Below are 26,537 nucleotides of genomic sequence, written 5' to 3'. Positions count from 1 at the left end.
TGCCGAGCTGCAGGGCACCTTTCATCGAGGACTGGTCTTCCCTGATGGAGCATCTCTGAGTCTGGTTCTCTCCCAGTGCTTTTCCACTTCTCTGCAGGATCTCGTTAAAACTGCAGATTCTGGCTTAGTAGGTCTGGAGTGGACCTCAAAATTCTGCATTTCTAACAAATTCCAGGTATGGTTGTTGCTGTAGGCCCACGGGCCACGCTTCAAGTAGCAAAGACCTTGCTATGGCATCCTCGCTCCATCTTTCTTTTTGATTCTCCTTTCCCTCTGTCTTGCTTCTTCCTGCAGACATTTCCCACAAAATCACTGCTCCACATCCTCATCTCATGGCCTTCTTCTGGGGAACCTGATCTGAGGCACTCACAGATCCTGGGAGGTAGGTAATCCTATCCCCAGTTTACAGGAGGAAGCTGAAGCTCAGAGAGGAAAAGTAACCGGCCCAAGGTCACACAGCCAGTGAGGGGCAGAGGGGGCCTCCGTGCAGACCTGCCAGTTACCCAAAGCCCAGCTCCCCTCATCGCACCATTTCTCAGCCGGTCCTCCACCTGTGCTCAGTCCCCGGGGCTGTGCCCAGCATCTTGCTTCATTGTGTTCTCTCCTTCCCAGCTAGCTTTCAAGTCTGGGAACCAGTTGGGGCAGTTGTAGGCTACCCCACCTACCCCTTCTCTGTCAGTGTCCCTAGACCTGGAACCCTTGGTGCCGCAGAATGCACGAGGACCTAATTACAACGCAGCCCCAGGATCCCAGCTCTCCACCTGACACGTCTAAGCATCTCTCAAGGCCCTGTTTCTCTTTCATTTTGGTCATAAGACAGTTAGGCAATGGGTTCTATGGAAGCCATTAAATAAGGGAGAATGTCAGCATCGACCAGAAGCTCTTCTATCCTTTCATCTGCTCAGAGGCGGAGCAGAGGTCACACATTGTGCTGAAGGAACGCCCGTGTTCTCAAAGAGCTCCCGCAGCCCCACCACCCAATGGCTGGGGAACGCGATGGGGCCGTGTGACATCCTGTCACCCCCGAAACAGCCCTTTCCAATCCCTGATGTGATACCTCAGTGGATGAAATGACATCGACCTGCTTATAATTGTAAATGCCATCCCAGTTGCCTTCACAGGTGTTACTGCCTCAAAGATATATATAAAAAAAGGTGGGGGGGGACAAATGTTTAGTTCCCGGTTTGGAGTAAACACAGTCTCCTGAAAGCTACTTTTGACTTTATGCGCTGAAAGACAGAACATTTGTGGGGAGTTGGGCGGCCTCTCCCAGCAGAACTTCAGCACCCGATTTCATCAAGCTGATTTCTCAGGGAGGGGTTCTTCTGCAGGGTGGGAAGTGTTTTGGGATCAATTTAATTGTTCAGGGCAAATGGAACATATGTTTTGCTGGAAATAACAGGTAGGATGGTGATGGGTACAGCGAAAGAGGAAGGGGACCCAGCGCGGGGAGGGGCGGGGGGCTAGCTGTCATTGTAGCCCGTGCATCTCACCTTTCTTTGTACAAAGAGTGTGGAAGCGTGGCTTGGTCCCCCCTCTCTCTGAGGGCCACCTCCTCTTGGATACCCGTTTTCATGTGAGGAGCAGGGGCTCTGAGGAAATGGCTTTCATTCCGATTTCAGGTCCCCCACTGAGGGCAAGTGACCTCTTCTCTCCAGTCACTGTTTCCTCGCCTACAGCAGGGGTGGGCAGGGAGGGGGGCTCACACAGACAAAACAGAGAATTTGCATGAATGACTTTGGACAGAAGAGTAAGTCCTGGATAACTGTGTGGTACTCTTGGAACCAGTGTGTGACTGGCTGGCAATATCCGGTTTCCAGGTCTAGTCGGCCTCAGGGAGGAGGTGGATGGTAGAGCCAGGCCAGGGGGGAGTCAGAGCTGCCTGGGGATGGGGTGGGGGCTGTGCTCTCTGTGAGGCACCCTGGTCTGTCACCAGACATCTACTGCTCCACCACACATGTATTCTCGGCCTGTGTTTTATTTACGATGCCCAATACTGCTTTGAATCAGATGGCAGCTCAGGCTGTTGACTCTATCCCCGAATCCGGCCCATAGCATGTGAGCAGAAGGTGGAGGCTGATGGATCCAGGAACTGCTCTCAGTCACTGACACCAAGCCTGTGGGGTCCACTTGCAAGTAGAAGGTGGCCAAGCCCCAGCATGGGATGAGGTGGCATCTTTGCCTGGGGCCAGGAGGTGGAAGCAGGAGTGGATTCTTTCCCCATCACCCCTGGGGGCCCATCTGGGGCTTTTGTGTTTTCCATCCCTATAACTTCCTGCTCTGCTGGACCTCAGGGCCGGGTTCCCGGGGGCACAGTAAGGGCTCCCCTAAAGGGACAGCCTTTGCCTGGTCATAGTGGTACATTAGCTGCCAGAGAAGGGAGTTATCCTGGCAGGGGAGCTCCTGGTTACGGCAGGGAGGTGGGGTTGTTGCTGCATAATGGGGGCAGAGAGCGTATCTGGAAATCAGGGGTACCCTGGGGACAATTTTGGTGCTTGCAAACCTAGAGATAACCACAGACAAGCAGTAACAAGCATGGTACTGAGTGGCTTTAATAAGAGAAAGGTGTTGTCTCACAATTCTGGAGACAAGATGAAGGTATCTGCAGGGTTGGTTTCTTCTAAGGGCTTAGAAGGGCCACCTCTTCACCTGGTCTTTCCTCTGTGTCTGTCTGGCAGGCTGTTCACATCCTTACCTCTTTTAGTCCATGAGGCTGATTTTAGTCCCGTTCCTATTTTCATGCATCAGGACATGAAGGCTAACTCATCTACTAAGGGCTCCCTCCTTCCCCCGTTAAGTGGTGGAGCCATAACTTGTTTATGATTTTGGGGCAATGCCAGTTCCGAAAGGACAGGCTGCTGAATGTGCCAAGATGAGCCTCAGACTAGGAGGCAGGAGACCTGGGTACAAGTTTCAGGCAGAGCAATTAATTGGACAAGTTACTTCCTCTCCCTGGGTCTCTAGTTCCCTAACTATGGAGTGTACTGAATGGATTAGAACATCACTGAAAGCCTCTTGAAATCGAGGCTGACTGTCCTCCTGGGCCTCTCCTACAATACAGCCCTTCCCTTCCACAATATAGTTGGTCTCGAGTGTGATTTCTAGACCGGTCCTTGGGGGCTGTTCTGAAGGGTTTACCTTTCACTTGGTCTCTTCCTGAGGTTTAGTGATTGTCAGATGTTTAAGGGTTAGATGGATTATCTCCCTGCAATAAGACAGAAAACATAATTCTCTAAATGTCATTTGACTCTCTAGGAAAAGCAAATTTCTTGCCCACTCTGAACTGTCACGGAGGGAAATCATTGGAATTCATTGACGAAACTGTAATCTTTCCCCATGTATTTTCCATGGATGCCGTATAACTCTTTGAGACAGTTTCTATAGATTTAATGAAGAGGATGAAGGAGATAAGATGGAAATGGCAGCATATTAATGGTTGCTTGAAAGATGATGCACGCATGGCAGCTGACGATGGACAGAAGTGGGCACATTCAGGCTGAGGGCTTTCCGTGCCCCAGCCACCATGCTAGAGATGACACATAGGGGATGTGGATGAATCATCTAATTTCTGAAATAATTCTGTGAATGTTCTCCATTTCTGAGATGAAGACATTGAGGGGCAGAGGAGCTAAGCAGTCAGAACAAGGTCATACAGCCACGTGATGATAGAGCTGGAAGTTAACCAAAGCCCAGTGGTGAAGAGTGAAGCCTCTGGGCTAGGAGGACAACTTGGATTAGAATTTGGAACCAAGTGTGTTGTTGTCATGTGGTTCTTGGCAGGTCGCTTGGCTTCTTTGTGTCTTTATTTCTTCGACTTAAAAATGAGGGTGACATCATTAAGGATGCTCATTAGGATACTAGAGGTGTAGCTGTTTAGGCAGGTGGAAAATGCTCAGTGTGTCCCTGTGACGTTATGCTACCTTCTGGGTCCCCTTCCCCAGGGTCTCCACTCCCAATCTTCTCTCCTACCCCACTGCACTCCAGGAAGGTAATTCTGGTGCCTGTGAGTCTGTCACACCTGGGAGCAAGGCCTTTGCCTGTTCTCTGCCGGCCAATCTCCTACCTCTTAGGCATTTGCACTAAGTTACAGAAAAGAGTACAAGTGGCTCCCTGCACTGGATTCTGGTTTTACTTTATGACATTTTCCAAATTTTTCCATCTTCAAGGGGACTTTGTCCTGTTCTAGAAGGTCAGTGATGTCTGCTTGTCTCAGCACTTGAGGATTCTGGGTTCATGCCCACCCAAGTCATCCAAGGAAACTGCTCCCCACATGCAACCTCCACCCTCTTTCTGCTGAAATTACTGCCCAGACCAAGCCCCACCACTCTCTGGCTTGGGAACCTGGGCTTTAGTCAGTGAGGGTCAGAAGATGACAGAGATGGCAACCATCTCTTCATCTGCCTGCCATACTGCCTAAGACTCCACCATTACAAAGTCACTTATTTGGTTGATGGATCCAGGAACTGCTGGAGGTGTTTCCTGTTAAATGCAGTTGTCTTCAGAATCTGCAAACCAAGTTCTCTACCAGCTGTCTGCACCTTAACAAGGGATGCCTTAAGTCATGAACTGCAGAGTGAGTAAGATTCTGGTGGTCCTGCAGTTTTCCCTATGTCTTCATAGCCTCACTCCTGACCCTTCCCAGCAGCTGCCAGGCAAATCTTGGGACTCAGAACAACACCAGAGATTATACACATAGATGATACTGTTAGGGGGAAATAAAACCAAACATAGCTAAAACCTCAAGAGGCTCTAGGTCACTTTCCCTTCCCCCCACATTTACTGGAGAGCATGGCAGGTATATTTGAGAACCCAGCTGAAGTGCAGAGATTTTGCTCAATCCAATAGAGTGGGCAAGGGAAGGAACAGGGATTAGATTGCTACTCCTCTTAAAACTTCTCCAAAAGAGGGCCTGTGCCCATGAGAAAGTGTTGATTGTGGAATCAAAATTGAGCAGAACCAGGACAGTAGAGACAAAGGAAGAGAAAGCCCAAGTAAGAGCAGTGGGAGAGAACAGGGCCAGGAGTGTCAAAAAGCAAGCCGTAAACACAGCAAAAACAATAGAAGAAGGACCCCTATGAAGTTAATGTTTCTAACTTGTGAACAATGGCTCCTAAAAGTTTAGAAAGGTTACTGTCACATAAGAATGGGCCACAAAAAGAATCAAGACAATATCCAATACAAAGTTGTTGTAAGAAAACAAGAGAATAAGGAGGAGGATGATATTTATGTGTAATAAAGAGACATACCACAAAACAGAAGAGAAACATCACTTTGTATTTCAGAGGGATAAAAGACATTATGCTACAGGCTAGGAGAGAATTCTATACATCATAATTAGAAAAACCCAGAGACACAGTGATGGGACTCAAGAAAGGATGAGAAATAAAAAGAAATAAAGACTAAACTGTGGGATGCCTGGGTGGCTCAGTGGTTAAGCATCTGCCTTTGACTCAGGTCATGATCCCAGGATCTGGGATCAAGTCCCACATCTGGCTCCCTGTGAGGAGCCTGCTTCTCCCTCTGCCTGTGTCTCTATCTCTCTCTATCAGTCTGTGTTGCTCATGAATAAATAAATAAATCTTTTTTTTTTAAAGACTAAACTGTAAGGAGCAGAAGAAAATGTAAACACCATAAATATCTTAATAGAAATAGAAGAGTGAAAAGGAGAAAGAAATTAAAAATCAAAGACAAGTGAAAACAGAAAAATAAAAAGGTTTCAGGAGGAGACATATTTGAAGATAAGCAAAGACAATCCAACATAGGGACAATAGGAGGCTCTGAAGCTGGAAACCAAAGCAAAACAAAACAAGAAAACAGAACAAATACCCCAAATATAATCCAATTATATAAACTATAAGCTATGACTTCAAACTACATATTGAAAGAGCACACCCTGTTCCTGAGAATATTGACACAAAACAACCAACCCAAACACATATTTTAGTAAAATTATTGGATTGTAAGAAAAGAAAAATCCTTCAGGTAGCTAGGTCCAGAGAGCTATTAACTTTAAAAGGAAATAACACTAGATCCTCAGCAGAGTTTTGGAAAGTGCTGCTTCATTCTAGAAGAAAACGGAGCAGCATGTTTAGTATGCTTGAGGAAAACACATGTGAGCCAGGGATTTTATGTCCATCAAGCCTGAAGTTCAGGTTTAAAAGAGAATGAACTGTTACATAGGTGAGAACTCAGAGTATAGTTCATTTGAGACCATAAAGAGGAATCTACTGACAAATGAGCTTCAGGCTGTCCGGGGAACTAGCAAGCCATTAACAGAAGAAACCTTGGTAGACATTAAGGGTATAGTTATTTGTGGAACAAATAAAAAATAATAAAATTAATGGGAAAGAGAATAGTCTTTAGCAGCTACATGCTCTGACAGTGTATCTAGAGAGTAGCTGTAAAATGGAGAAGAATGAGGGGATAAAATACAAAAACCCAATGTCTTTTAAACTTTCAGTAACCCTATCAGTGATGGTAGTATTGATATTGATGTTCTGAAATTGTTACATATGTCATGTGTGATCATGCAAATGACTGATTATGAGATGCTTCCATTTTATCATCTCTCAGGTCTTGAGAATTATTTTTCTTTGTGTAGAAGACAAAAGATACAGATATAACCTAAAAGTAGTTATGTGCAAACTCCACAGTCTTGACTTCAAATCAGAAGTGTCAGTCAGTATGCATGATGATATGGGCATCTATCTGTTGATAGTGTTTTTACTTAAATCCAACTCATGCTTTCTGCTGGTGAAGAATATTCCATGAGATGCTTCTACCACAATTCACTCATATAAATATGTATCATTTAATATTTTAATATTTATTATATTATTTCTGTAAATATATATTTCCTTCCCAAATTTCAGTAGTATAAGTCATGTGGCAGTGTATGTCTGAATATGTGAGGAAATATTTTTGTAAGGGAAATTCCAAGAAATAGAATGACTAAGGACTGTGCTTTTTAATAATATTAGATAACTGCCTTCCAAAAAGGTTGTATCAGTTTCAATTTCTACCATGAAAGGATGAGAGCACTGGTTTTCCACGAATGCACCAACCTGTTTTCAGTCCAATAGGGAAAATATTGCTTTGATACATATTTACTCTATCATAATGAGATTTGGCAAAAAAGAGAATTTTTTTTACAAGCCTATAGGCCATTTATATTTCTTCTTTTGTGAATTGCCTACTTAAAATTTGACTCATTTACAAATGTGTATCTTTTTATTGTTTATTTGTAGGCACTTTCAACATATTAAGGATGTTTCTCCATTTTTGGTTATATATTTTATAAATATTTCCTCTTAATCTTGCACTTATTTTAACTTGGAGAAGCTTTACATTTTTATAAAGACAGATATGTCAATTCCTGTTCCCCTTTTAATGGCTCTTGGGTTTTCTGTAACTTTTTTTTATAAAGGTCCTCTGGGGTGCTTGGATGGGGCTCAGTTGGTTTTTTTTTTTTTTTTTTTTGGGGGGGGCTCAGTTGGTTAAGCGTCTGCCTTTGGGTCAGGTATGATCTCAGGGTCCTAGGATTGAGTCCACCTTGGGTTCAATGCTCAGCAGGGAGTCTGCTTCTCTCTCCTTCTGCCCCTCCAGCCCCCCCATGCTCTCCCTCACGTATTTAGAGATGGGGTTTCCATGGCATTACTGGTGGTTCAGAATTAGCAGTGTCTGTATGCGTCATACAACTCAACATTTAATATGTGTCATATAATCTTTCTTGATAAAACTTAAAAAAAGATTATTTATCTTTAGAGAAAGAGAGGGAGGTGGGGAGGGGCAGAGGTAGAGGGAGAATGAATCTCAAATAGAGTCCATGCTGAGCATGGAGCCTGATGTGGGGCTCTATCCCATGACCCTGAGATCATGACCTGAACCAAAATCAGGAGTCAGATGCTCAACCGTCTGTGCCACGCAGGTGCACCTCTCTTGATAAAACTTCTAGATGTACTTTATGGCAAGAATGTTGATAGTTCCTATAACATTAGATATTATTAGGAGTTCTAGGATAGAGAATTTGCCAGCTAATTATATCCCATGTTGCTAATTCCCTGTGGAAATTGGTACAAAATTGGTACAAAATTGTACTGGTATGGGGGAACAAGACCATAGGTGGTGAGGAAAGCCATGGGGTCAGTATTTTTCAAGATGTACACACACTCTACACACACACACACACACACACACACACACACACACACCCCATTCCTGGCTTTAGGGTGGGCTCAGCACTCAGCAGGATTGAAATCACACACAGAGCCTTCACAACTAATATGGGAAACTGTCTAACAAGTTGTACAATTTGGTTTAATGGGATGTCTGATGAGTGACACATGGTTGTTTGTCAACTAAAAATATCTTGAAGACCTTTGAGCAAACCAAGGGAGACCTTTCTCATGTCACGTCTCACAAACAGCTGCGCCCTGCCCTGGGTACACATAATTGCCGAGACTGATTGGGGAGGGCTGTAAGTGTTGATGCTGTCGTATTAATTTGTTCCATAAATCAACACATGAACTTGACAGCCCTTTAAAATCTTTATCATCAGGCATTTATCCTTTGTATTCTGAAGGAGACTTGTCTGACTTTAATCCAAAGCAACCCACATTCATTAAATAAATATTTATTGAGCATTGACAGGTGCTAAAAATGTGGGGCCGAGAAGCATCTTTAAGGAGCTCACAGTCTAATAGGGAAGTAAACATCTAAGCAAAAAGTTGCAATTTAGTGTGACCAGGGCAGTGTTAGAGTTAAGCATCGATGTTGTGTTGCCACTAAGATTCATTCATTCTTTTGTTCAACAAAGACTAAGATCTGCTAAGATAGAGGTGTGGCCTCTACAGGACACAGTGCCTACTTCAGGGAACTCAGTCTAGGAGCAAGAAAGAGTATAAACAGATTATAAATAAATGCAAGCTGTAGCGGATATGGTAGGTCAGGCCAGAGCAGGGAGAGATCATCTTCTGTAGGAGACTCAGGAAGGACTTCATTGATGAGATGGTACATGAGCTAAGTCTTAGAAGATGGGCACGTGTTATATCCTGGGCAGGACGTGGGGAAGAATATTCAGCTGTGGGACCAAAGTGAGCAAAGGCCTGTGTGGAATGGGGACAGAACAGATTGTTCAGGACTAGGAAGTAGGGTAGCATAGACTAAACATGGTGGGAAGGGCCTGTGGTGAGAAGGAAGGCCAGAGAATCAGGTGGGGATCATACCATAGATGGTCCTAAATGTCCAGACAAGGAGCTTAATGTTTTCTTAAAACCTCAATTACAACCAGGTCCAGCTTTGCTCTTCCTCAGCTTCTTCCTTTTAGAAATGTCAATCTTACTTGTTTATACATTATAAAATACGATGTAAGGTCTCAGGCTAGAGAATGACATGCATGTGAAATAATAAGCTTTAAATTAAGTTTGATTGCCTGTTTATCAGTTTGTTGGCTTACTTATCTATTCACATTTTTGGTCATGTTTTAGTGTAGGCAACATCTACTACCGAACATAAAATAGTTAAGAGAGGCCCTGAATAGAAATGATGCCATTTACCCAAAGGAGACTCCTTGTTGCCTTCAGAGTGTGGGCTTCCAGGAGGTAGACCAGTTGCCTGCATCAGAGCCTCGTTCCATTCACTTCACTGTTCTATAAAATGGTGAGGAAGTAGAGTCCCCCAAAGATTCCTTTCCAGAATTTATGAACCCACCAAAGTAGAGGGAGAGGATACAAGGGTGGTGTTAATCTTTGGTCTCAATTCAACTTTACAATGACCTCTCAAAGTAGACAGGTTACCAGTACCATCTTCTAGGGGAGGAAATTGAGATTTAGGGCAGCTAAGCAATAGATTCTAGATTCTTTTTTTTTTTAAGATTTTATTTATTTATTCATGAGAGACAGAGAGAGAGAGAGAGAGAGAGAGAGAGGCAGAGACACAGGCAGAGGGAAAAGCAGGCTCCATGCAGGGAGCCTGATGTAGGACTTGATCCCAGGGCTCCAGGATCATGCCCTGAGCCAAAGGCAGGCGCTAAATTGCTGAGCCACCCAGGGATCCCCTAGATTCTAGATTCTTGATCCTTCACTAACTCTGCTGAATGATCCACACTCAGCAGTATTAGCATCTGCTAAACATTGGAGCTTGTTGCAAATGCAGTATCCTAGGCCCCACCTCAGAACAGAGAGCCAATCTGGATATTCACGATATACTCCTCATTCTCCAACCAAGTGATTCTGTGATGAATAAAATATGAGAAACTTTGACCTCTGAAAAAGCCAGGTCAAGTTTCTTTTCTTTCTAAGACCCCATGTTGCCTCTACTTTTTGGCTACTTTTTTTTTTAAAGATTATTTATTTATTTATCCATATATATATATATATGGAGAGAGAGAGAGAGAGAGAGGAGAGAGAGAGGCAGAGACACAGGCAGAGGGAGAAGCAGGCAGGGAGCCTGATGCGGGACTCAATCCCGGGTCTCTGGGATCACACCCTGGACTGAAGGTGGTGCTAAACCACTGAGTTGCCCTGGCTACTGGGTTTATTCCTAAATGTCATGAGCGGTTTTGGCCGGAGTGGGGCGGTGTGTGTACAGATTTCTACTTAGGTTGGGGTTTCTGGGTTTAATAAATCTTGATATGCTTTGTGACTGATCAGAATGGAAAATAGCATTTGGGGCTCCCAAACTTGTAAGGTGATGCGAAAGTCCTCATGGCAAACAGAATAGAAAATTCTTCATTCTAACATGTTTTCTAGTGGTGTCTCATTTCAGAAATTGTTCATATTATAAAGCAATCCAATCTTAGCAAGCCAATTTATTGGGTAACATTTGCTGGCATTGCAAAGTATTTTCTTTTTTAACTCCTGAGAGTTAATGGACTCCATTCAGCAGTCCATTCATCCCACAATTATTTGCTGCCCATGCTATGTCTTGAAAGTACAGAGGAGTAAGACATGGTCACTGTCATCAGGAGCTCATGGTCTGGAAGAGGAGACAGATAAAACACTGATTATAATGCAATTTAATATGTGATAGATTACAGTCCTTTTGTGATACCAACTTTTCTCCTGGTCCCAGTTTCCAGCATTTTGTTCTGTACACAGATCATGTGTCATGTGAGCGTCTTAAATTTTTTGTCCTGAGTGTCCTGACACCTTTGTTATATTCTTTTTAAAAAAATTTTATTTATTTATTCATGAGAGACAGGAGAGAGAGAGAGAGAGAGAGAGAGAGAGAGAGAGAGAGGCAGAGGGAAAAGCAGGCTCCACGCAGGGAGCCCAATGTGGGACTCGATCCCAGGACCCCAGGATCACGCCCTGCTCTGAAGGCAGGCGCTAATCGCTGAGCCACCCAGGGATCCCCCCTTTGTTATATTCTGATTATCAACAAAGTGCTTGGGGATCGGGGAGTGTTGCAAAGGAAGGGGTAGCCCTTTTGGCGGGCACGGTTCATGGAGATGAGAGCCTTCATTCATTCATCTGACAGATATTTATGGAGCTCACTACAGGCCAGGCACAGGAGTGGGGGTTACAGAATTGCGGGGTAGAAATCAACAAGGCATTCTTGGTTCCTGCCCTGCACATACAAGGAAGGATCTTGTTAAATATATCATCACGTGAGAAGTCAGCCAATTTCACTTGTGACAAATGATTGGCCCAGTGGAGAGTTCTATGAGAGGATGCGATGAGAGGGGTGACCCCACCTGAAACATCAAGGAAACTTCTCTGGTAACTGAAAACTTGTACACTGTGACCTCTTAATAGAGGTCATTTGCCTTCCTCTTGCCCCTGGCAGCCAACATCCTATTCTCTGCTACTATGAAATGGGTTTCTTGTTTTTGTTTTTTATGGGATTCCACATATAAATGATACCATGCAGTATTGATCTTTCTCTGTCTGGCTCATTCAGTTAGTGGAATGCTCTTCAGATTCATCCATGTTGTTGCAAATGGCTTTTTAATGGCTGAATAATATTCCATTGTATGTAATACACACACACCACATTTTCTTTATCCACTCATCCACAGGTTAAAGGGTATACACATTTTTAGTTAGAAGAAGAGTAAGTTCTGAGGAGCTCACGCGCAGCATGGTGACCATGACGGATAATGTGCTACTGCATCCTTGAAAGTTGGTGGCATAGATATTAAGCATTCTTACCACACATACACAAAACTATGTGAGGCCATGGGTGTGTCAATAATCTTGATCTTGGTGATTTTTCTTCATGTATGTGTGTATCAAATCATGACATTCTACACTTTAAATGTATGTGATCATATTTGTCAATCATTCCTCAATAAAGTGAAGAAGGAAGAATGCTTCTTTTAGACTATGACTCATGAGCTGACACTTGAAGGTGTAGCACTGGAAGAAGGAGCATTCCAGGTGGCAGAAGTGCAAGTGCAAAGGCCCGGGGGCACAATGGAACGTAGTGCATTCCTCCAAATGAAACCTTAGCAGGGCTAAAAGAACACGGGCCATCTTGGAAGTCAGATGTCATCCTTGCTCTGTGTTTGTATAAATAACGGGCTTTCTATCAGCCTGTGGACAGGAAGGATGTCCTGTGACATCTGATGTCCTGTGACAAAATAGAATGAGGCCTGGCCCAAGACACCATGTGCCAGTTATTTAACCACAGTTATTTATGACCTCCATAATTGCTTTTGCTCCATGGGGATTCCTGCCCTCCTGCTAATCTTCAAGACCTTGTGGGTGGGAAAGTGTTCAGAAAAAATAGTAGAGCCTCTACCATAGTGTCATTACCTCAGGGATACATCTGTGGGGTGAAGCGAGGTAAAGTGGATATGCTTTCAGCTTCCATATTGAAGGATGGTGCTTAATGAAAAAGACTTAAGTTTTTCTTCCTAAGCATACAATAGTGTTTGGGGAAACAGCTGACTGTCCCCAGCTGCATGTACACACCCAAGCGGAAGCCACAGACAAAGAGCTGATTATGACAGAGTGGCACCGGGCTGTCAGCACTGAGCTGCCAGATGCTGTGAGCAAGTGGAAATAAAAGTGAAATTAGTGAATTGCCAGGAAAAAAAATAAAAAAGCAAGCCTCTTTGCCCCTCATAGAGATCCTGTGGGCAGCTCAGGAGAGATGGAGCTTGGATGGGAGCGAAGGTCGGAGCTGGGGATGGGGTGTCTGACTGTAGATCCAGATGACCTCCAGCACTGTGGGGATGCGGGGACATAATTATGCTTAGATCGGGGATAGGGGAGAGCCAGTGGCTGGCAGGAAATGAATCAAAGTTCAACTCTGAGGATTAGTGGCTGAGGTACATGAGTTATGGGTTGATTTATGCTCCGCAAGGAGGTGTGTTGCAGCCCTAGCTCTCAGTACTTCAGAATGTCATCTTAGTTGGGGACAGGGTCTTTACAGAGGTAAGCAAGGTACAGTCAGGTGATTAGGGTGGATCCCAATCAGTATGACTACTGTCATACAAAGGGGAAATTTGAATGCAGAAACAGAGAGAAATGGTGTGAAGACACATGGTGGAAGACGGCCCCTGGGTGATGGGGGTGTTGCATCTACAAGCCAGGGGACCCCGAGCCTTGATGGCAAATAGCAGAAAGCTAGAAGAGACAAGGAGGCGGTCACCCCCAGAATTGTCACAGAGATAGCCCTGCAGCAATGTGATTTTAGATTTCTAGCTTCCAGGACCATGAGATAATACATTTCTGCTGTTTAAAGCAGCCCAGTTTTTGGTACTTTGTTTCAGCAGCCTTAGGAAACGAATACAAGGTGCTTTCAATGAGGAGCTTCTCAAATCTCTCCAAAAGACAAAGGCATACTTTTTTTTTTTAAGAGGGGAGCATGCACGTGTGTGTGTGTGTGTGTGTGTGTGTGTGAGAGAGAGAGAGAGACAGAGAGAGACAGAGAGAGACAGAGAGAGAGAGACCTGGTGGGGCAGTGGGGCAGAGGGAAGGGGAGAGAGAATCCTAAGCAGGCTCCACACTCAGTGCCGAGCTGGATAGAGGGTTTGAGCTCATGACCCTGAGATCATGACCCGAGCCAGACAGTTGGACGCTTAAGTGACAGAGCCACTGAGGCGCCCCAAGGCATGCTATTTTTGATACAGAAATGGAGAAGACTGTCCTTTCAGGGGGGCAATGCCAGTTCATTCAGGTCTTTACTGTACAGCAGTTATGCCGGCCTGCACACGTGCCTGCTTTGTCCAGGTCCTCGGAAGAGTGGGGCTCCCCACTGGTGAGTCAAAGATTTCTCACGGGAAAGCAGACCTGGACTAAATGCCAGGTCTGCTCCTCGCAAGCTGCACGAGCCATGGCAGGCAACTTCTCAGGTCTCAATTTCCATCGCTGTATCATGAGGCTTCTCACACTCTCCTGGGGTGCTCTGGAGATTTGAGAGTACGCATCTGAAGTGCTTAGCACTGATCAGCCATGATCGATTATGATTAATATTATCCTATCCAACAGCTGTCTTCCTCAGCTGCAGGCACTTAATGGCCTGCTGGTTACGGATTGCGGGAGAAGATACTCCGTGGCACCACCCTTAAACTCCCGTGGCTGGGACTCGGAGGATGGAGAATGGACAAGCTTGCCGTTCGTTGGCTTCTCCCATCGCCCCCTTGCCTGACCCAAGGGCCTGGCTATTTTTTGCTGATTCCAGGCTTAACTGAATTTAGTGGTATTTGGCAGTGGGGCTGTTGGGAGGTGATTATGAGCCCTCATGGGTGGGATTGGCGCCCTTTATGGAAGAGACCCGACTGAGCTCCCTTTCCCCTTCTGCCGTGTGAGGACACAGCAGAAAGATGGCCATCTGTGCGCCAGGAGGCATCCTCAAGACACCAAATCTGCTGGCACTTTGATCTTGGATTCTCCAGACTCCAGAACTGTGCAAAACAGATTCCTGTTGTTTATAAGCCACTCAGTCCGAGGTATTTTGTTATAGCAGCCCAAACAGACTAAGACAGTATCCCTTTCTTCTAAATGACCTCCAGAAAGAGAGAAAATGTGTCAGCAATGTAACACTTCATTTTTGAAAGGCTGCCACCGTGGTCTCTCCCATGCCAAGCCACTGGCTTGGCATAGTTTCATCTCCTTTACAGGCTAGAAGGATTGTTTGATTTAACCAAAGCGACTTGGCTTGCTTGTTCACTATTCCCAGAACTTGACTTACTCATTCCCACCTTCATGGCGTTGTTCCCTATGGCTTTTCTTTCTCCTGGTATTACCATTTTAACTTTAGGTTGACCCAAACAGGACCCATGACTGGAAAATGAGGGAAACTTTATGTTAGATATTATCTCAAACCAGCAATAAAAGAGAGTTCTTCCCAAGGTTAATTCTGGATTTGGCCCTGATAGTCCCAGATTCTGACTTTTCACCTGCTATTTTCTTTCCCTGGAATGTCCTTTGATTGCCTTGACCTCTGGGTCAACTCCTACTTACCACTGAGGGCCCTGCTCCCTTGTAACCTCCTTTCTGGAGCCTTCCATGCTGCTCTGTATCCCTGCTGAGGTACTCGTCACTCTGTATTGCTCTTGAATTTGTCTCTCCCTGTAGACTGTCAGGTTCTCTGGAAAGGGTACTGATCTAATTCAACGACCCTGGCATGGAGGGGGGATTATTGATAACTGGTCAACAAATGAGTGGATGAATGGATGGAAAGAGGCAGGGAGAGCTGGATGGATGGATGATGAAATGGAGCAATGCCAACATCTCTGCCCCTACTTCAGTTGGGGATGGGATTCACCTACAAGTTTGTCTCGCCTTTGAATGCTCAACACCTGTGGAGACAGGGCTCTGAGGCAGCATGAAAAGGCAGATGATAGATAGAAAGTTGGGGGGGGGGGAGAGAAAGGAAGAGCTCATGTGTGAGCAACTGGAAGTCCATAATCTTCCCTGATGCATTTTATATACAGAATTTATGAGCTCCAGAGAAGATCAGCATGGTGGACTGTATGGGAAATATTCCTGAGGATGGCATTTAGGGGATGGTATCCCTTTGTCCTGTTTCTTATCAGAGGTTCAGAGCTCACCCACTTGCTCCCACTTGCTGCTCTGGGCCTGGACTGAGTACTCACCTCTCTGCAGCTAACCCCCTCCTGCCAGGCCTCTCAGGTTTGGGCGTGCTTGAGAGTGGTAGCCTCAGAGGAACACGGGGCCCCGTGGTGAGTCCCTCCTCATGGAGGGCCGGAGAAAGAGCCAGATGGCCTGCCTTGGTTACTGGCTGGGGTACTTGGAAGGTGTCAATCGGTTGCTGCACCCCTGTGTGGTGTTCTTTAGGTACTCTTGCTTTCTTTATCTAGTCAAGGTCAGTTTGGAGTGAGGCTGCAGAAGAAGGCTGATTTACCCTATTGTCTGGGAAGAGAGCTGACCATCGACAGGTTTGATAGACTTCACGGTTCTTAAAGGAGAGGGCTCTGTTGATTCAGGGGCCCTGAAGATCCATTTTATATAAAACATGTACCTGCTTTTGTCCGAAGGGCAAGGAGGTGGCCTTTTTCCTGATGAGTAACTGTGTTTGGAGGCAACTCTCACCCTTCATGTATAAAAGGCCTTCAAAGAGAACCTCTTGTTAGTCAACCCAATCCCCTAAACCTGGGAGATATTTATTCATATTAGAGAGACTGAGATAACTTTTTAGACATTAAAATACAAACTCAGCAGCCTTTGGCCAGGCCATCACTTGACCTGCCAGAGTCTGATTTTCTTATCTGTACCCATGTTAGAATTACACTGTTGTCCTTACTTCGTGGAGCTCTGGGGATCAAAGAAGTTCATATAAATTGCAAAATGTTAAGCAAAGGCTAAGGTTTGATGGCCATTATTATGAACACAGCACCCACCATCCATCTCAGAACAGAGGAAATCTGCAAAGTGACCTGGAGAATTAATGGCACCAGTGACATTTATCCCCCAACATCTATCTCTTCATAATTATCTGTGTCTGACTGTCCGGGATATTAAGAGGGGTGGGCAGGTGTTGAATGGAAATGGTTTTAGCATTTCTGGCTGGGGGGATGTGTAGGGATGGCTAAGGGGTGTTATGAGATTATGAAATTCCTTGTCGGTCTGGGGTGGCACCTGAGCCTGGAGCCCTGATGGAGGAGGAAAAACAGGTGAAAGGGACAGACGGCCACGGCCCTGCTGCAGGTCTTGCAACTCCAGTTGGTAGAAGGAAGAGATAGAAAAGAAATGGCCATAGGCATATGGATGTGATGCCACTCCCAGCCCAGAGACTGTATTCCTCACCTCTAGTCCCCCCACTTTTTTTGTATAAAAGTTAAGTTTTTTATTTAGGAAAAGAAGAGATGTAACAAATCACTCATTAAAAAAACTGAAAAATGCAAAAAAATGATAGAAACTCAGAAAAATAAGATAATTTTATTATTTTTTGACAGTCTCTAATATTTTTCTCCTATCATCTTTGGCTGCATACTGTCACTGCCTCTTCATATGACAAAGAATTTATAATAATTTCCCTAGAGAGAGGGATAATTCAGCCTTTCCTCTAGCATGATTGATTGAAATGTATTTATTATTAATGCTTTAGAACAGGTTTTTTTTGCCTTAATACTCTTTATTGGTAATAGTATGTACATTTTAAGGAATGTCGCCAAGTTTAAGAAAGCATCTATTAAGTTTTTACACTTGGGATCTCTCACAATTGAAGGGCATTCACATTTTTTATGCACTTGCTAATCTTTTAAAAATATTTATTTTTTTATTGAGATGTGATTCACATACCATAAAATCCATCCCCTTCAACTCTGTAATTGACAGAATTGTATAAGCACCATCGCTGTATAATTCCAGAACATTTGCATCACCCCCAAAAGAAACTCTACTCATTAGTTACTTCTCATTTTTCTTTCTTCCAGTCCCTGGCAACCACTCTTCTACTTCCTGTCTCTATGGATTTACCTATTTTAAACATTTTTGTGTCAAAGGGATCAAACAGTAGGTGGTCTTTGTTGTCTGACTTCTTCCCCTTAGCATAAGGACATCAAATTGCCTCCATGTTGTAGCATGCTTCTGTCTTTATTCCTTGATAGAGCTGGCTAGGGCTCCACTGCGTGGATATACCACATTTTGTTTACCTATAAGTTGATGGACATTTGGATTATTTCCCCACTTTGGCCATTATGAGTAATGCTGCTATGAATATTCATGTGTCACTTTTTGTGCACAGATGTTTTCATCTCTCTTGGGAGGATACATGGCAGGGCAGTTGCTGGGTCCTGTGGTAACTCTGTGTTTAATTTTTGACCTTGATTTTCTTAGCCATGATGGGCAATGATACTTCTCCTCCAGGGAAGGTTCAGTTTGTGGGGGGAGGTGAGGTGAGTTGGGGGAGGGGAATACTGAGGACCCAGCAGAGGCCTTTTGATGCCCACTTTTCTTCTTTGGTTGCCTAGGCTTGGCATCAGGGACACGTCAGGAAAAATGAACAAATTCAGGGGTTGCATTTCTAAAACGTAGGATATCCAAGTAGATTTATTTAGGCCCACGAGACAAAATGCATTCTTACTACCTTAGTTACTCAGTGTAGTGCTTAAGAGGGAGTGGCAGGCCAGGCGTGCATGGGTTGGCATCCCAGCTTCACCACTAACTAGCTGTGGACCTTGACCAAGTTACCTAACCTCTCGTGCTTTGGTGTCATAATCAGTAAGATGGGGGGATGCTAATAATAGTATCTGCCTTGTGGTGTTATTGTGCTCACATGATAACACCTGGGTCCCAGCTTAGCCTGTTTTCAGTATCAGTAATTTTATTGGTCTCCTGTAGGAATGGAAACGTGGCAATGAGGACATTTTGCATAGCCTTTGGCCACTAACATATCAGTTTATGGGGTATGTTTGAGAAGGAGCAGGCAAGGAATGGCCCACAGATATGTGACACTAACTCAGTTTACAGCTCAGTCTTCGATGCAGGACACGGCCAGAGCCGGGGGTGGGGTGGTGGGGTGAGTGTGGCCTGACTGGAATCTCAATAAACATTCAAAGACTCTTGATGGATTTGTCCCTGAAATGCAGTATGTGGGAGTGTGAGAGACTTTTCTGAGGAAATGCTGGCTTCAGTTGTAAAGTTGTTTTGTGTTTCTGGAGGCCGAGGCCTGGCTTCTTTTGAGGTTCTTCTGTCTTCTGGAGCTTCTCTGCAAGCTGAGATTTGCCACAGTCTGTTTCACTGAGAGGAGAGAAATTAGGTCAGCTATCTGTGCCCCATTTCTTTTGCCAGAAAAATCCTACCAATTTTTACCTGAGACAAAAATAACATTTTTTCTTCCTTTCTTGAAAATAGAATATATGAATCATTTGGAGATCAGAGGAGAAGCAGAGGACTAGGAAATCTGTGTTATCTATTCTGTCTGTCTATCTGTATCTATCTATCTATCTATCTATCTATCATCTATCTACTCATCCATCCATCCATCCACCCATCCACTCATCCATTTCTCTATTTCTCTATCCCTATCTTTATCTTATTAGCTAGGACTTTTTTGTTTGCTATTTATTCAACTATCCATCTCACTCACCCACCAGTGTTTACCAACACTTACTCCAGGCTCTAGTCAGGGAAATGGAATAAGAGAAAAATAGGAGGGGCCCTTTTGTGGCACAGTTGGTTGAGTGTCTGCTTTTGGCTTGGATCATGATCCTGGGGTCCTGGCCTGGGAGCCCCACATCGAGCTCCCTGCTCAGCAAGGGGTCTACTTCTTCCCATGCTCATGTTCTGTCTCTCTCTCTCTCCCCCACACATGCTCTCTTTCAAATAAATAATTAAATAAATAAAATATTTAAAAAAGAAAAAAATAGGAAGCACAAGAGGACAAGTCATTCCAAAACAATGTGAGAGATACAGAAATGGAACTCTGAAAGGCATAGTAGAAGAATGAGGGATGAGGTGATACTGGGATTGAGTGATCGATAGAAGGTCAACAATAGAAAAGATGGAGAAGGTGGTACCGGGTGAGGGGACTTGCTTTTCAGGGACACAGAGGCATCTTTAGGGGGGCTCGAAGCAGAGGGTGTAAGGCAGGGTTTCCTAGGAGAGGGATTGGATTAGTAGGGTCTTGAATTCTGTGCCTCAGACATTTGGATTTTACTATATAGTCTTGACAAACTAAAGAAGTTGTTTGAACAGGTGAGTGATCATAATTTTAAAATGTCACTGACGGTGGGTATGGAGGACAAGTTAGTGAGGGTGGTGGAGGAGATGGAGAGATTGGTTAAGAAACTCTTAATCATTTAGCTTCTAATCAATAAGCAATTCACTTGTGTTTCATGAGGCTTTAATCAGATAATCTGGGCCATGATCCAGATTTGATGTGATGTGAAACACATGGGAATATATTTTTTTTTGTTTATTTTATTTTATTTTATTTTATTTTATTTTATTTTATTTTATTTTATTTTATTTTATTTTATTTTATTTTATTTATTCATGCTGCCTGGTAGATTTAGTTTTATCATATTTCCTTCCCAATATAATCGATATTATATCGTTGGTTGATATTTTTCTAGGCCCTTCCCCCACCATGCATATATTCAGACACTTAAAACATGTGTCATAGAAATGGCCCATTAAAATGTGACTTGATTTTATGGGCATCAAATACAAAAAAGATCACATCTTGTTTTGTGTGAGCCCTACAGCCAAAAGGTAGCTCTGTTCCTGTGGGCAGGAGGCCTCTGAGGTGAAAGCTACTGTTGTTCATGGCCTCCCGTTAGGTGTAAGGGAGGCAGTACTTTAAGTGAGTGGTGTTGGCCAGTTAGGGGGCCCCAGGCATGGGCAGAAACCCACTTCCCAGGGGGAAGATATACTTTTCATTCAATAGACCTGGCATCTGGGGAGGATTGCGCACCAGAAGCATGAACCTGGGAGTATTCATGAGGTCCTGAGCCTCTCCGCTAGATCCAGTGTCATCCAAGAGCAGCCACCATCCTTTGTTCAGATTCCATACTTATGACCAGAAACTGGCTTTCCTTGGTCCCTTGATAGTGGGACCACCCTCTGGGAATGGGTATGAGTGTTGCAGTTTGGGGACAGTCTGCCTCACAGTGGGAATCAAGGCTATGGGAGGGGTCCGAGTGAATAGTTTCATGAGATCTGGTCATCTCGGGGCACATGGACAAACCTGAGTGTCCAGCCCTGGGCAGCCACAGGCTTCTCTGGAGTTCTTTCCCTGAATCCAGCTGCCAGTACTCCCTCTGTACCTCTCGTCGTCAGGCACCAGGCTCATAACAGCAACCATCAGTTTAGTTGACCACCTGGGCTGATTATTCTGTCCCCAAACTAAGGGATATTTAACTTTCAGTAAAAAGCAGGATTAGGAGCCTTTAGTAAATCAAAGCCAAGTTTATTTGTTTGACCCTGGTAAGGAGATAAAATAGGCATGTTTCTGCTTGGTTTTCCCAAATACAATCACTGACTTGACTTAGAGCTTTTTTATTTTTTAAATTAACTAAAAATCTATAGTTGAGTTAATAAACAGAGTTGAAGAACCTCCAATTTGACAATCTAGGCACCTTCTACTGAATGGCAGTCCCTGGTGGATGTGGCCAGTGGGGGGTCTCTTGTCTTCATCATGTAGGGCAAGCTTTCTGCATCCTGGTGCCCCCACTTTTTGTCTGGAGTCTGGGCCCTAGGGCACAGTGAATGCTCGGTCAGTGTAGATTACCTGAATGACTGACTTCCTCTGACACTCCAGGTCACTCCGCACTGAGCCTTCTGGTAGCCTCAGTTGTCACATTGTTCACCTGGGCTTGTGGGCCTCGTGAAGGTCAGAGTTGCAGGCAGACCCTGGAAGGCAGAAGGCCTCTGCTTGGGTGAGCCGCCAACTCGGAGTGGCTCCAGACTCTTCAATTGTTCAGAGCCACTCGGCTGTAGGAAGAGATAAATGTGCATCATTCACCATGGAGGGAAGCAAATCTTTGGAGGGTGCCTATCGATTTCTTTCTGCATTCTGGAAGATTTGCACGGCCTTCCAAGAATTCAGTATCATCAACAGGCCTGGCAGGAACTTAGCTTCCTTTTGAGTGTTGGAAGGTTTGAGTGCCAGCCACATCATATTTAGATTTCTGCCTAAACCTGGCTCCTCCTTCATGTTTGTATTGTATTTTAATAACATTAGCTATTGTGCTGAAAGCTTAACCTGAGATAAACATTGTTCTAGGGATCCCTGGGTGGCGCAGCGGTTTGGCGCCTGCCTTTGGCCCAGGGCGCGATCCTGGAGACCCGGGATCGAATCCCACGTCAGGCTCCCGGTGCATGGAGCCTGCTTCTCCCTCTGCCTGTGTCTCTGCCTCTCTCTCTCTCTCCGTGTGACTATCATGAATAAATAAATTAAAACAAAACAAAACAAAACAAAAAAAAACATTGTTCTAATGTGCCCATGAGATGGTTAGTGCTATTTGCCCCATTTTACAGGTAAGAAAGCAGAGATTCAGAGAAGTTAAGCAAATTGCCCAATAATAACTAACATTTATAAAGCTCCTTCCATGGATTAGATACTGTCCACTCTCCATGTACCAGGTTCCTCGCGTTATCTCTACTTAATCTTCCATGGTATAGGCACTATTAGGGTTTACATTTCTGTTAACGAGGGAACTCAGGCACGAACAGGTCAAGTAAATTATTCAAGGTCATGGAAATGGATGCATGACAGGTTTGGACAGTTCCTTAGCCAGGGTTGACTCTTATCCATCGTGCTCTCCTGCCTCTCAGAATGTATTTTGATAGAATAACTTGGTTATTTGTGGCTTTAGATATGTTGCTGAATTTTTTCACTTCAAAGCATAGATGAATTGCCTAAAATGATTATTATGCTATGTTCATAGTTTATTTCCATTTCTGGAGCCAGTCTGCAGAAACTTAAAATATATCAGACCGAACGCTGAATGAGATTTCTACAACCTTTTTGTGGAATGTAATCTGCAATATCTATTAAAACAAATAACCCACTTGTCTTTTTTACTCACCAGTCCCACTTTGGGAAATTCTCCTATAAAAACAAAAGCACCAGGGAGATGAGGTATATGATTATACCAGTTTTTTTTTTTTTTTTTTTTTTTTTTACACAACATGGTTTATAATGACAAAAACTGGAGTGAGCCTGATGGTCCATCACTGGGATGGAAGAAGTGGAGGTAAGTGAGTAGAGAGAGAAATTGTGGTTTTCTCATGCAATGGGATGTTGTGTAGCTATGACCTGGAGTATGGTGAGGCGATAGGAGCAAGTAGCAGAAACACATGCATAGGGAACTCTCATTAAAACAAATAAACAAATAAACAAACAAACAACAAAAGAAAACCACGTACACACACAGACAAGTGCTATTGCCCTTTCCTATTTAATATGGATTTGACTTTGTGAGTCTTAGAAGCATAGAGGAGGGTATAGAGGAATTTACTCCAGGCTGTCAACGTTTATGACATGGGAGGAGGGGGTAATGCAGGGGGAAGAATGAAGTTGGGGCACACTAATTAATTCTCTGTGTTGTTTCATCAGAAGTGCTAAACATGTAGTGCTAAGAAACTCAAAAAACTGAAGTGCAATTCACATAGTGCTCAGTTTAGTATGGGGGTACACAATATCTAAGTGGGTTAGTTCTATTGGTTTTGACAAATGCCTACATCCATGTTACCCACATCTCCATCCAGATATAGGATGCTTGGAGTGCCTGGGTGGCTCAGTGGTTGAGCATCTGCCCCCAGCTCAGGTCATGATCCTGGAATCCCAGGATCGAGTCCCACATCGGGCTCCGAGCGTGGAGCCTGCTCCTCCCTCTGCCTGTGTCTCTGCCTCTCTCTGTGTGTCTCTCATGAATAAATAAATAAAATCTTAAAAAAAAAAGATATAGGACACCTCCAACACCCCAGAAAGCTGCTTTGTTTCCCCTCCCAGGCGGTTCCTGTCAGTCCTTCTACCAGAAGCAACCACTATTCTGATTTCTTTCAGCCAAAGTACGTTGGCTTTTCCTGTTCTAGAACTTCATGTAAATGGAATGATAGAAGGTGTACTCTTCAGTGTGTGGCTTCTTTTGCTCAATGCAATGTTTTTGAGATTCATCCACTTTGCAACATGCATCAGTAGACCATTCTTTTTTTTTTTTTACTGCTGAGTAATATGACTATTCCACAGTTTGCTTATCCATTTTCCTACTGATAGACATTTGGGTTGTTTCCAGGTTTTGGCTTTTATGAATAGGATTTTATGAACATTCTTGTACAAGTTTTTTTTTTTTGTACACATATTTCCATTTCTCTTGGATAAATACCTAGAAGTAGATGTGGAATCTCTGGGCCCAAGGGTTGACATGTGCCTTGTTTTATAAGAAACCGACCAAGAATTTCCCAAACTGGCTGTAACATTTTACATTGCCGCCAGCAGTCTATGAGAGTTTAGATTGTGCTTTAGATCCTTGCCTGGCACTTTGACATTATTAGGTTCATAATTAGCCAACCTACTGGTATAGTAGTATCTCATTATGGTTTTAGATTACCTTTTCATGGAGATTCATCATGTCCAGCACTTTTTCACGTTATTTTAAATCCAGACTGCATGGATACCAGCTCTGTGTTTAATTTCACATCATTATCACACTTTCTTAATTACTGTAGCTTTATAAGTTTTGAAATCAGGTAATATGAATCCTTTAGTTTTTTTCTTCTTTTTCACAATTGTTCTGCTCTGGTTTTTTCAGCTTCTATATAAAGTTTAGAACCAGCCCTCTAATTTCTACAAAGAGCCTGTTGTATGCCCCAAAACCATGAATCATTGCTCTTCACTAGAAATATAATGTGAGCCACAAATGTGAGCCATATATGTAATTTTAAAATTTCCAATAATCACTTTAAAGAAAGTAAAAAAAATACAAGTTGAAATTATTTTTAATGATGAATTTTGTCTAACCCAGTATATCCAATTATTGTCATTTCAATGTGTAATATAGATGTTGAAAATGTTTCATGAGTTATTTTGCATTATTTTTTTGTGCTGTCTTTGAAATATGGTTTTATTTTACACTTCTACCACATGCTAAACCAAACTAGCCACATTTCAAGTGCTTGATCCATTTGTGGTTACTATATTGGACAGTGCAGCTATACATCAAATTTGGAACAATTGCCATCTTTACAATACTGAGTTTTACAATCCAGGTGCATGGTATATCTCTCATTTTTAAAAAAGAATTGTTTATTTTTCAGAGACAGAAAGAGAGCAGGTGAGCGTGTAGGCAAATGGGGGGATGGGAAGAGGGAGAAAGAGAGAGAATCCTCAAAGAGACTCCCTCTGAGTGGGGAGCTCAATGTGGGGCTCCGTCATGACATCATGACCTGATCTGAAGTCGAGTCAGATATTCAACCAACTGCGCCACCCGGATATATAACCCCATATATATCTCTCCATTTATTTAAGTCTTAAACTGCCTTTATTCAAGTCTTGGTTGCAATTCTTGCATATATTTTGTTAAATGTTTCCCTAAATACTTCATGTTTTTTGATGCTATCATAAACAGTACTTTTAAAATTACAATTTCCAATTGTTTGTTGCCTGAATATGGAAATATAATTAGTTATTGTATGTTGAGCCTCTATCCTGCAGCTACGCTAAACTCACTTTGTTCTCCTGTTTTTTTTTTTTTTTTTTAGCTTTCTTAGGATTTTCTACATAAATGAGTACATTACCTGTAAATAAAGACAGTTTTACTTCTTCCTTTTCAATCTGTATACCTTTTATTTCTTTCCCTTGCTCTGATGCACTAGTTAATATATCCAGTAAAATGCTGAAGTGGTGAGAGTAGGCATTTTGCCTTGTTCTCTATCCTATGGAGAAAGGATTCAGTCTTTTGTCAGCTGTAAGTTTTCTGTGGATATTCTTTATCAGGTTGCGGAAAACTCATTTCTGTTTTTTTTTTATGAATTTGAAAAATTTCAAATACTGTTTTTGCATCTACTGAGATACATACAGTTTATATGTTAATATACTAACTTACATAGATTGATAGTTGAATGTTATATTCTTGGAATCCTGGAATAAACTCTACTTTGTCATGATACATTACTTTATATATATTACTATTATATTTATTTAATTATATTAATATGTACATGTATACTATGCTAACATTTTACTAAGGAATTCATATCTCTATTCACAAGGATCTTGGTCTGTGGTTTTCTTTTCTATGACTACCCTTTGGTTTGGTTTTGGTTTCACAATCATGTTGGTCTCATAGAGTGAGTTTGAAAGTGTTTTTTTATCTCTGTTTTCTGAAAGAGTTTATGTAGAATTGGCATTATTTTTTCTTAAATGTTACATAAAATTCAATAGTAAAGCATTCTGGACCTGCAGTTTTCTTGGTGGGAAGGTCTTCAATAATAGCTTCAATTTTTAAATAGATATAGGGCTCTTTATATTTCCTGTTTCTTCTTGTATTAGTTTTGGTGATTTGTGCTTTTCAAGACGTTTGTCAATTTCATCAGATTATCAAATTTTGTGGCATGAAATAATTTAGAATAGTCTTTTCTTATCCTTGCAATGTCTGGAGTGTAGTTAGGGATGTC

The sequence above is a fragment of the Canis lupus genome, chromosome 3, assembly GCF_048164855.1.
Source record: "Canis lupus baileyi chromosome 3, mCanLup2.hap1, whole genome shotgun sequence".
Classification (NCBI taxonomy): Eukaryota; Metazoa; Chordata; class Mammalia; order Carnivora; family Canidae; genus Canis; species Canis lupus.
The sequence above is the reverse complement of the archived record's forward strand: the minus strand, read 5'-3'. Positions refer to the sequence as shown.